The following is an 11805-nucleotide window of genomic DNA, read 5'->3' on the forward strand; positions in this document are numbered from 1 at the left end:
TAGGGACTCACCCAAGGCATTTTATTTGGGTAGAGCATTCTAGTCCCCGAGGCATGAGTAGAAAAGGCCAACCCCAACTTTTCACAGAACTAGAACATTATGTAAAGAATCAAGAGTCCTTGGGGCATCTGGGTGGCTCAGTGGGTTAAAGCCTCTGCTTTCAGCTCAGGTCATGGTCCCAGGGTCCTGGGATTGAGCCCCACATCGGGCTCTCTGCTCAGCGGGGAGCCTGCTTCCCTCTCTCTATGCCTACCTCTCTGCCTGCTTGTGATCTCTGTCTGTCAAATAAATAAAATCTTAAAAAAAAAAAAAAAAAAAAAAAGAATCAAGAGTCCTTCAAGTAAGAAGGAACAAGGCATGATCCAGTTACTGAGTGAGCCTGGGAGAAAGCCAACAGAGAGGCGAGAGTAAAGCTAAGCCACCAATCTCCTGGCCTAGGTCTTAGATCCACCTGAGAGCATAATTACTTAGGGTTGCCAGATAACAGATAGTATGCCCACTTAAATGTGAATTTTAGATAAATAATCTTTTTAGTACTAGTAAATTTTTAATATTGTGAGGGATGTGCATTTAGAATTGTTTCTTTACCTGAAATTCAAATTAAACTGGCCACTTTATAATTTTGTTTGCTACATCTGGCAACCCTAGTAATTGAGCCCAGACATGGGCTGAGCAACAGATGAAGACAAGGGGCCTCCGCTATGAAGGAACCTAGGAGAATAGCTATTGAACTAACACCCCATCCCCATTTTCTTACTTAAAAGTTTTTCACCATTACAGTTTAATAATTATAAAAAGAAGACATGAGGTAAGACTCCAAATGTATTCTTAATAATTACCAAAAAATAGGAATGGCAGGCTTTAGCATGATAAACATGATGAACATTGATCTGAACAGCAGCCAACTCATCTTTGGAATCACTATGGAGGGGGGTCTGTGCTGGAGCTTTTAGAAGTACAAAAACAGAGGGTAGCCTCACTGTACAAATTGTACAATGCCTGCTCTACTGAAACTATAATCGTTGGTGGTTTGGGTGTAGGGATATTACAAATTAAGGGGATTTTTGCAGTCTGTCCAGCTGATCATATATAATGGTCTTTCTCTAAGTCAATGTCTTCCAAGTTCCCTGCAATGATCTTACAAATGAGCTTTGACAATACAATCTGTTGTTGAGTGGGTCTCTCTATACAACCTTGCACAATTTGGCACATGTTCTGCTGCCCAGCCCCTCCCAGGACAGCCTCCCCTAGCTTAGCCCACTCTGGTTATGGTCTCCTCTTTCAGTCCTAGAACTCCACAAGCTTAAGAGCATTTCAGTCCTACAACACCACCTGCTTAAGAGCATTTGTCCAAACTATCCACCTCTGTGCAACTCTCTGCCTCTGGTTCCTGGCATGGTTCCTTCTTTTCCTGAAGGTCTCCCCAAACAGGTCTTCCTTAATAACTGCATTATCTCAATATCATCCATCTAAGAACCCTGAAAATTACCTTCACTTTTATCAATTTATAAATTGATACTGATTGTCCCCACTAGACTATAAACTCTTGAGGGCAACCACCATCTCTATTTCACTTCCCACTCTATATTCAGAATATAACATAGTGTGTAGCACAAAATAGGTTTTTAATAAAATGAATATGATGTGTAAAAAAAATGAGTGAATTATCAGATGAGTTAGTGAGTCAATGAATGAATGCATGTATCCTATCCCTGCAGCTACATTTTATTCCTAATTTATGATTAAAACAAGATCTCAGCTTATTTTAGCATATCTTAATTGCATTCATGCATGATCAATTCATCTAGTCATTTATCTTTCCATCGTCTGAGACCCCTTATGTATCAGACACTATGCATATTCTGTCCTCTTGAACTGTGACAAACCAAATTCAACTCAAAGTAAAATCAGAAAACATGAAACATGATGGCAAACATCACGGGCTATCATGGGTCAACAATGTATTGTACATAAATCAATTCCTCTTTCCACATGCACTTCTCAAAACCCATGTTCATTAATTAGAACTTTTGCCTCCAGCGCCGGTGCTTTCTGGCTCAAATTTGAAATTTTTTCAGAAGACGGAATTGCCATAAAAGGCTTCAAGGTAGAAATGTACAAAACGAAGGAAGGAGGTGTTCAGATGAGACATGAAGAACAAGCAGAAGAAGACAGAGTTCAAAGGAATTGTGCTGTCATTTGCTGGAGCCAACCTGATCAAACTGACAACTTTCCCCAAACACCCTCTGTAATCACAGAACCTGACCTTGCACCTTTCTTCCTTAGTGTTAGCAACATGGTAACCACTGAATGTCTTGACAATCTCTAGCCTAATTTGTAGAAGTAATTTGTGCCTCTGTTCTCCCAGCTTTTCCAAGCCTGATGGCCCCCAAGTTCTCCTTAGAAAAACTGTAATGGCTTAACTCTAACCTGCTATCTGTTGACTTCAGCATTCCATCAAATAAAGCTCTCTTCCTTTCTGGTAGCCTACCTCTTGGAGAAAGTTTCAAGATAAACAGGACTGGCCTCTTAATGGGCCTGAATCTTTATATCCTAGAATAGGTGTTTCAGAACAGAAATGAAAAAGAAAATTATGAAAAAGTAAGTGAAAGGGGAAAAAAATAGAGCTGCTGTGAAGGTCACCAGCATATTTTTGGTGCAGGATTGCCCTAGGTGAAATTATTTGCAGAGATAAAAAATATCCCACTGTGAGAACCACAGATTCACACTAGCGTGTGGCACTGATGAGCTGCACCATATGATAAAGCAAATTGAGATCCGGCATTTGCAAGACCATTTCATTGTGGGGGGAAAATCATATGAAGAGTTATAATATGGTTAATGGCATTGCAAGGCTGGTCTCACAAATTTTACAATTCTCTTTTACGCATAGGTTATCATACTAATTAGCTACATATGGAATATTTGTCATTTTAATAGAGCGATTTTGCATTTCCCTTTGCTCTAGTTCGGCAGCCTCCAACCTGATGTTCAGAGGTTCCAATAAGTTTTAGCACATCAAATGTTTTGGATGATTTGAAACAAGTCACCTTGGAGTGAGAAACCTTTGAGGATGGCGTGGTGGAAAGAGGCTTGAAAAACACATGTGTCGATTAGGATGCCAGTATAGATGTCAGCAATTAATCTCTGAAAGTGTTTCATTAGAAATGGAAATACAGAACTACCCGCAGCCTTATTGTAAGGATTATAATAATCCCTCTCACATGTCTAACATATAGTTCAAAAAGTGGTCCACATATAGTAATAATAAAGCATGATTATTTTTTCTGTTCTTTTGATGGTTGCAAGGTTCATGTAAGTAGATCTTATAAGGAATCAGAAAATTCAAAGATATTGGTAAAAATCGCTTCATATCCCAGAAGTTTCAAACCATCTTTTTACTCCTTTCCCACTCTTCTTGGATAAATCAGAGGCTTTGCAACTAATGGCAGTGTAGTAGAAACTGATGCTTCTCAAAGAGGAAGCCAACAATTTGCCATCATGAGAAACAAAACTTTTAGATGAGAAAATAAAAATCACTGACCTTGTTTTCAAATCCAAGACACATTTAAATATGTTACTATCCTCTGGACACTTTCTGAGAAACTAGATCCAAGACTACCTTTTAATCACATGTACATGTAGGTGACCTGCATCATGGAAATGGGAGAGTTTAGAATGCTAGGTTATAAACCTGTATTGCTGTACAGTGTTCTACTAATGTCGGGTATTATTATTGTTGTTATTGTTAAACTAAAGGTGGAATCTGGGAAATCTGCCAACGATAACAATGATTATTATTCCTAAAGTACTAACAAAAGCAGGAAGAGAAAACTGCAAAAATGTGGTTCACTTACATAAAACTCATGCCGATTACCGTTGTAACCATTTGGAGAGCTTAGTATTTTCCTCCAGAAATTAATACCGGCATGCAATCTGAAAACGCGATATAATAAAATAGGGACTGAGCTACGTTCTTGACAATTATTGCTTGTGAAACATTTGAAACTTTCTGCTGTCTCGTCCTGAGATTCTCCGCCTGTCTCAGTACCGTGGGGATACCCAAGAGCTCTCATCTCTGTCTTTGTTTCAAGTGTCTCCATCAGTGTTTATTTTCTTTTTTGGGAAAAGTGGTTAATCAATGTCTCCTTTCCCACACCATTAATGCATATCTCCTTACACGAAGAAAATTGGACAGAGCTTTAAAAACATGGCAGAGAAACAATATGTAGTAAATCCCAAATACAGTTTTCTAGGCTAAAGGGGATTAGTCTACAGTTTAAGCTAGAATGGAAGTAACCACTAGACGCAAAAATCCTTTATGATTTTGTCCCTTACTGTTTCTGCCTCACATATTTGAACTCTCAGTAGGTCCTGAAAGGAATCCTCCTTGATTCCACTCTCAGACATTTGAACATAATCCCAATGTTAGAACATTTTTTCTCCTCTGTCTTCAACCAAGTAACTCTTATCTATCTTTCATCTTTCAGCTTAGCCGTTCTCCAGAAAACCTTCCTGAACTACCGCCTCCCACCACTGACCACCACAACCAAGACTGGTTTTAGTATTCGTCCTGTGTGTTCCTGTAACAACAATCAGAAAGAATCTAGATGACCTTTTAACAAATCTGTTTCTTTTTCTAGACCATACACTGCTGTGAGCAAGGCCTAAATCTGCCTTTCTGTTTTGTTTGCACCTTGCAGAGAGCAAGCACACAATACAAATTAGTTGAATTAATGAGTTTCAGGAATCCCATCTTGAAAGCATTCACAGCAGATAAGCTGATTCTCCAAGAGTACAAAGCAAATTGTTCATCATCCGGCTAATTTTAATGATGTAGGCTACCTACAAGGATAATTTGGCCTTGGATTACAGGGTTTGCTTTTGATAAAACTTATCAGCCATCACCTTATCACTACTTTCCTTTGCTGTGTAGACACAGCCCTGACATTATCTTTTTATGATTAGTTTCTGATCAAAACAGGAACAACCAAGATATGAGAGCAAGAATGTACTGGCTTTGCCATTAACCTTGGTGGCTTACTTGACACCGCCCCCCTCAAGCTTCCAAGTGCTCTGTCACTGTCCACCCTCCCCTAGCATGTTCCCAGAAGGCAGATCAAGACTGAATGTAAAGGTCCAGAGTGAATCCTTGGAGCCATACACAGGACTGTCATGGGGATAAATAAGAATATTTTTATAGCTAAATATTTTTGGCCTTCAATATCACAACCTCTTCACATTCTATCACTTCCCCTGAAATATTCATGTTGTCTTCCACTGTTCCTCTATGGGTCTGAGAAGCAGGTCAGCTCTCTGCTTAGATTTTATAACCCCATGCACAAACTCCTGCTAACCAAACCCAGAAGGTCAATACCTTTTGAACCCAACTTCAGCTACTCCCCTAGCAGGCCAATTAAAGAGCCCACCTGCTGTAGATTGTGTTGCCTCCCAGAATATGATCACATATGGCTTCTTTAAAGGGGTGGTGAGGGAGTGATGAATGGCAAAAACACATGTTTATACTTAAACCTGTTATGCGTAAGAGCTTTCAACTGTTGGGTAAGAGAGTTTCAGTGGGGCAATATGTGTGTATCTGCTGCCTGTAAGAATGATTGTCTGTCAAGTGGTTTTGCAGACTGCACAGATTCCCTAAGGGAAGTAGGAAAAAAGCAGAGGGATTGTAACTTAGAAACCAAAACAAGTTGAGGATTCATTCTCACCTTGTGACATCTGCAGTCTGGGAAATGGGAAAGCTGCAGAATGATCTCATTCACTTGAAGCCTGAGACTCACACCTCCTCCCCTTCCCCTCTGCATATCATCTGTCTGCTTTTAAAGGCATAGAATCTGAAATGTACTTCAAAAACCTCAAGTGATGCTTGCAAAAGCCAAAGTCTCTGGTTCAATGACTGGATCTCCAGAGAGAAGAGCTGGAGCTTCAGCTTTGCTTTCTGTGTCTTCCAGACCATGCAGGAAAAGGCATTAGTAGTCATTTGAGAACTGCCATTGGGGTTTTTCTCAGCTACTCTCAGTGCCTTCCGTCAGGTTCCAGAGAGCAGGCACTTTGGTCAGGAGCAGAGGTCACTTGGTCTTTTTAACTAACCCTCTAAGCCTGGTAATCCTAAGTGAGTAATCCTTCGTTTTTCCTCCTCACAAAAAGTTCATCTTGCATTCTGTATTAACCATATACTTTGTATAAGTACCCAAGATATACAACTGAGACAAATCTTGTTTCTGCTACCAAACCTATAAGAAATAAGCACGACAGTTTTACCTTACCTTGCCAGCAGGAGGAACATTATAGGATTTCAACAGGTCCACTTACCCTTATTTCCTTTTAAAAGTAGCTTGGTGTCTATCCTTACAATAAGACAAGTATTTGTTAGGGGAAAACAAAAACAAAACAAAACAAAAAATAAGAAATTCTAAATATGAGGTTAAATGAATTAGTGAAAGTAAAGAGATAGAGTGCTTTCCCGTCCCCAGCTCTTCTATTTCCTCAGATCACTGGTTCAAAGTCTCAGGTCCATGGTGCCACTGAGGTCTGAAAATAAGCCTCATTTTCTTAATCTATAAGGCAGAGGGAGTGAGAGTGGAAGGACTAGATGATCTTTAAGGCAGAGCATCCCAACTGCTGTACCATGCCACTTTGGTATGTCTCAAATAGGCCACAAGTGTGCCATGACTTTCATCAACCTTCATGATGACTGGGCATGGTCTTGGACAGCAAGAGCCTCTAGGCCAGAGATTTCCAACCTCAAGCATGTTTCTCCATTTATTCCAGGATGTTGTAAAATTACCTTCATTTTATATGTTTGCTGTGATGTGAAAAAATGTTAGAAAACACTGGTTTAAAGTCTCTTTCAACCCTGTTATTCAATTATTCCCTTGAGGGACTCATTTTCATGGAAACCTAACCATATCTCTCTATATATAACACAATAAAACATTAGAAGAAATAAAGAGTAGATTCAAGGGCTCCCACTTAACTCTTAGGAAGGTTCTAAGCCAGGCAGGTATCCTGTCCTCTATAGAACAAGTAAACTGAGGAGCTCACGTTCAGTAGGGACTGAATGTTCAATTGCAGAGGGAAGAGATCAATTAGAAACAGAAGTATGTGGATACTTATATTTTCCTTTCACCCAAGCATCAGGAAACTGGATTTCCTCAAAAACCAAGGGCTATAGCAAATGAAAGAACCAGCTCAAATTAAAAGAGCCGCAAACACCAGGAACATCTCAAGAACTGAGAACAGAAGAGCACCTCAATCCCAGGAGAAGAATTGTACCGCCAGGTGGGAAAAAGGTGCTTCCAGCCATAAGCAACAGGAATTGCTACAGCAGAGCCATGAAGATAGATGGGAGTCGGGACATCAAGGTGGAAAAACAAGTATAACACTTTGAAAGGTTCACATATGTGCCAATGGGATAAGGTACATGCAGGACTTGGGAGGCCTTCAGATTCACACTTGCCATCATGAACCCAAACAAAAAAGCTGAAGGCACAGAAAATATTAGCTCTTATTATTATATGGAATTTTTTGTTATTCACTAACTATAATTTGTTATATAGTTATTATTTGTTAACAAATTAAATATAACTTGTTAACTATAATTTGTTAACTATATATTTGTTATTTGTTATAATCTTGCTTAATTTTAAAAGACATGCATACTCATTGTGGGAAACTGAAGAAAATGGAAAAGTGTAAACAAGAAAAACACATTACCCTTCTAAAATTCATCATTTACACACCACACCCAGTGCACTGGGTGCGTAAACGATGAATTTTGGAACACTGAAAAATAAAATAAAACAAAATTTTAAAAGAAAAATAAACCACAAAAATTAAAAAAAAAAACAGAAAACAAAAAACATTACCCTTAATACTACACAAAGATTGTCGTTCTTAATATTGCATGGATAAACTAAGATCTATTTGCTAGTTCCCTATGATGCTGAACTGGGTTCTGAGCTTTCTAACTTAGAGGCCAAACAGAGTTTCAGACAAGGCTTTGTCAGTGCTTATGGCCAGCACAAGGGAGGCAGCACAAAGGGAATTGTTCTCAGACTGGCTCTCTGATGAGAGGTCACAAATTTTTTTAAAGACACTTAGTTGGGAAAAGGGTGATACCTAAGCCTGTAGAGGTGAGATTTATAAACACCTGTGTATTTAAAGGTCATGTTCTTCCTGAGTCTCATGTCTAATTAACATGTTAAATCTCCACCCTCGGATGAAATTTTTAGTATTATAATGAGGGAAAAAGTCCTTGAAAGATCAGTGCTGGGGTCCATCTTAGCACAGACTGCCTTAGTTTGGGCTTTGCAACTCTTTGTAGTAAGCATTCTCCTTTCAGTAAGCATTCTCCCTCTCCATTCCTGTGAGATATCCTATTCAAGAGGTGTAGAGTTTCTGCCTTTTTTTTTTCTTTTCTTATGGAGACACTCAAGGAACACTGGATTTTTTTGGTCAGGGTTGGGGAACCCCTAGACCGAACCCTGCTGTTTCATCCACACTCGATTTTTTTATTTTTTTAACTTTTAAAAAAATTAACATATATTATTTGTTTCAAGAGTACAGGTCTGTGATTCATCAGTCTTACACAATTCACAATGCTCACCATAGCACAAACTCTTCCCAATGTCCATCACCCAGTCACCCCATCCATTCCAATCCCCTCCCCTCTAACAACCCTCAGTTTGTTTCCTGAGATTAAGACTCCCTTATAGTTTGTCTCCATCTCTGATTTTGCTTTGTTTCATTTTTCCCTCCCTTCCCCCATGATTCACTGTCCTGTTTCTCAAATTCCTCATATCAGTGACATTATATGATAAGTGTCTTTCTCTGATTGACATATTTCGCTTATCATAAAACCTTTAGTTCCCTTCACATCACTGCAAATGGCAAGATTTCAGGGGTATTTTGATGGATGCATAATATTCCATTGTATACATATACCACTTCTTTATCCATTCATCTGTTGTTGAACATCTAGGCTCTTTCCATATGTCCATAGCAATGGACATTGCTGCTATAAACATTCTGATGCACATGCCCCTTCGGATCACTACATTTGTATCTTTGGAGTAAATACCCATTAGTGCAATTGCTGGGTCATAAGGTAGCTCTGCTTTCAACTTTTCGAGGAACCTCCATACTATTTTCCAGAGTGGTTGCACCAGCTTGCATTCCCGCCAACAGTGTAGGAGGGTTCCCCTTTCCCCACATCCTTGCCAACACCTGTCATTTCCTAAAGTGTTAATTTTAGCCATTCTGACTGGTGTGAAGTGGTATCTCACTGTAGTTTTGATTTGCATATCCCTGATGCCTAGTGATGTTGAGCAATTTTTCATGTGTCTGTTGGCCATTTGAATGCCCTCTTTGCAGAAATGTCTGTTCATGTCTTCTGCCCATTTCTTGATTGGATTATTTGTTCTTTGGGTGTGGAGTTTTATAAGTTCTTTTTTAAAAAAATTTTATTTATTTATTTGACAGAGAGAGACACAGCAAGAGAGGAACACAAGCAGGGAGAGTGGGAAAGGAAGGAGTAGGCTTCCCACTGAGCAGGGAGCCTGATGTGGGGTTTGATCCCTGGACCCTGGGATTATAACCTGAGCCAAAGGCAGACACCCAATGACTGAGCCACCCAGGTGCCCTGAGTTTGATGAGTTCTTTATAAGTTTTGGATATTAGCCCTTTATCTGGTATGTCATTTGCAAATATCTTCTCCAATTCTGTTGGTTGTCTTTTGGTTTTATTGACTGTTTCCTTTGCTGTGCAAAAGCTTTTTATCTTGTTGAAGTCCCAATAGTTCATATTTGCCCTTGCTTCCTTTGCCTTTGGTGATGTTTCTAGGAAGAAGTTGTTGTGGCTGAATTCGAAGAGGTTACTGCCTGTGTTCTCCTAAGGATTTTGATGGATTCCTGTCTCACATTGAGATCTTTCATCCATTTTGAGTTTATTTTTGTGTGTGGTGTAAGGAAATGGTCCAGTTCCATTCTTCTGCATTTGGCTGCCATTTTGTCCAACACCATTTGTTGAAGAGATTGCCTTTTATCCACTGGACATTCTTTTGTCAAAGATTAGTTGACCATAGACTTGAGGATCCATTTTTGGACTCTCTATTCTGTCCCATTAATCTATGTGTCTGTTTTTGTGCAGCTTGAAGTCTGGAATCATGATGCCACCAGCTTTGGTTTTCTTTTTCAACATTCTTCTGGATATTCAGGGTCTTTTCTGCTTCCATACAAATTTTAGGATTATTTGTTCCATTTTTTTGAAAAAGTTGATAGTATCTTGATAGGAATTACATTAAATGTGTAGGTTGCTCTAGGTAGCATAGACATTTTCACAACATTTGTTCTTCCAATACATGAGCATGGAAAGTTTTCCCATTTCTTTCTGTCTTCCTCAATTCCTTACATGAGTATTCTATAGTTTTCTGAGTACAGACTCTTTGCCTCTTTGGTTAGATTTATTCCTAGCTACCTAACGGGTTTGGGAGCAATTGTAAATGGCATCAACTCCTTAATTTCTCTTTCTTCTGTCTTGTTGGTGGTGTAGAGAAATGCAACTGATTTCTGTGCATTGATTTTTATATCCTGACACTTTACAGAATTCCTGTATGAGTTCTAGCAGTTTTGGGGTGGAGTATTTTGGGTTTTCCACAAAAAGTGTCATATCACCTGCAAAGAGTGAGAATTTGACTTCTTTGCTGATTCAGATTCCTTTTCTTTCTTTTTGTTTTCTGATTGCTGAGGCTAGGAATTCTAGTACTATTTTGAAAAGTAGTGGTGATAGTGGACATCTCTGTCATATTCCTCACCTAAGGGGGAACAATCTCAGTTTTTCACCATTGAAAATGATATTCCCTGTGGATTTTTCACAGATGCCTTTTATGATATTGAAGTATGTACACTCTGTCCCTACACTGTGAAGAGTTTTGATCAAGAAAGAATGCTGTACTTTGTCAAATGCTTTTTCTGCATCTATTGAGAGGATCATATGGTTCTTGTTCTTTCTTTTATTAATGTATTGTATCACATTGATTGATTTGTGGATGTTGAGCCACCCTTGCAGCCCAGGGATAAATCCCATTTGGTCGTGGTGAATAATCCTATTGGATCCTATTGGCTAGTATTTTGGTGAGAATTTTTGCATACACGTTCATCAGGGATTGGTTTGTAATTCTCCTTCTTCATGAGGTTTTTGTCTAGTTTTGGGATCAAGGTAATGCTGGCCTCCTAAAATGAGCTTGGGAGTTTTCCTTTCATTTCTATTTTTTGGAACAGTTTCAGGAAAATAAGTATTAATTCTTCTTTAAATGTTTAGTAGAATTCCCCTAGGAAACTGTCTGGCCCTGGGCTCTTATTTGTTGGGAGATTTTTGATGACTGCTTCAATCTCCTTACTGGTTATGAGTCTGTTCAGGTTTTCTATTTCTTCCTGGTTCAATTTTGGTAGCTTATACATCTCTAGGAATGCATCCATTTCTTCCAGGTTGTCAAATTTGCTGGCATATAGTTGCTTATAATATGTTCTTATAATTGTTTATATTTCTTTGGTGTTGGTTGTGATCTCTGCTCTTTCATTCATGATTTATTAATTTGGGTCCCTTCTCTTTTCTTTTTGATAAGTCTGGCCAGGGGTTTATCAGTCTTATCAGTTCTTTCAAAGAACAAGCTCCTGGTTTCGTTGATCTGTTCTACTGTTCTTTTGATTTCTATTTCATTGATTTCTGCTCTGATCTTTATTATTTCTCTTCTGCTGGGTTTAGGTTTATTTGTCGTTCTTTCTCCAGCTC

This window comes from Mustela erminea, chromosome 12, assembly GCF_009829155.1.
Source record: "Mustela erminea isolate mMusErm1 chromosome 12, mMusErm1.Pri, whole genome shotgun sequence".
Classification (NCBI taxonomy): Eukaryota; Metazoa; Chordata; class Mammalia; order Carnivora; family Mustelidae; genus Mustela; species Mustela erminea.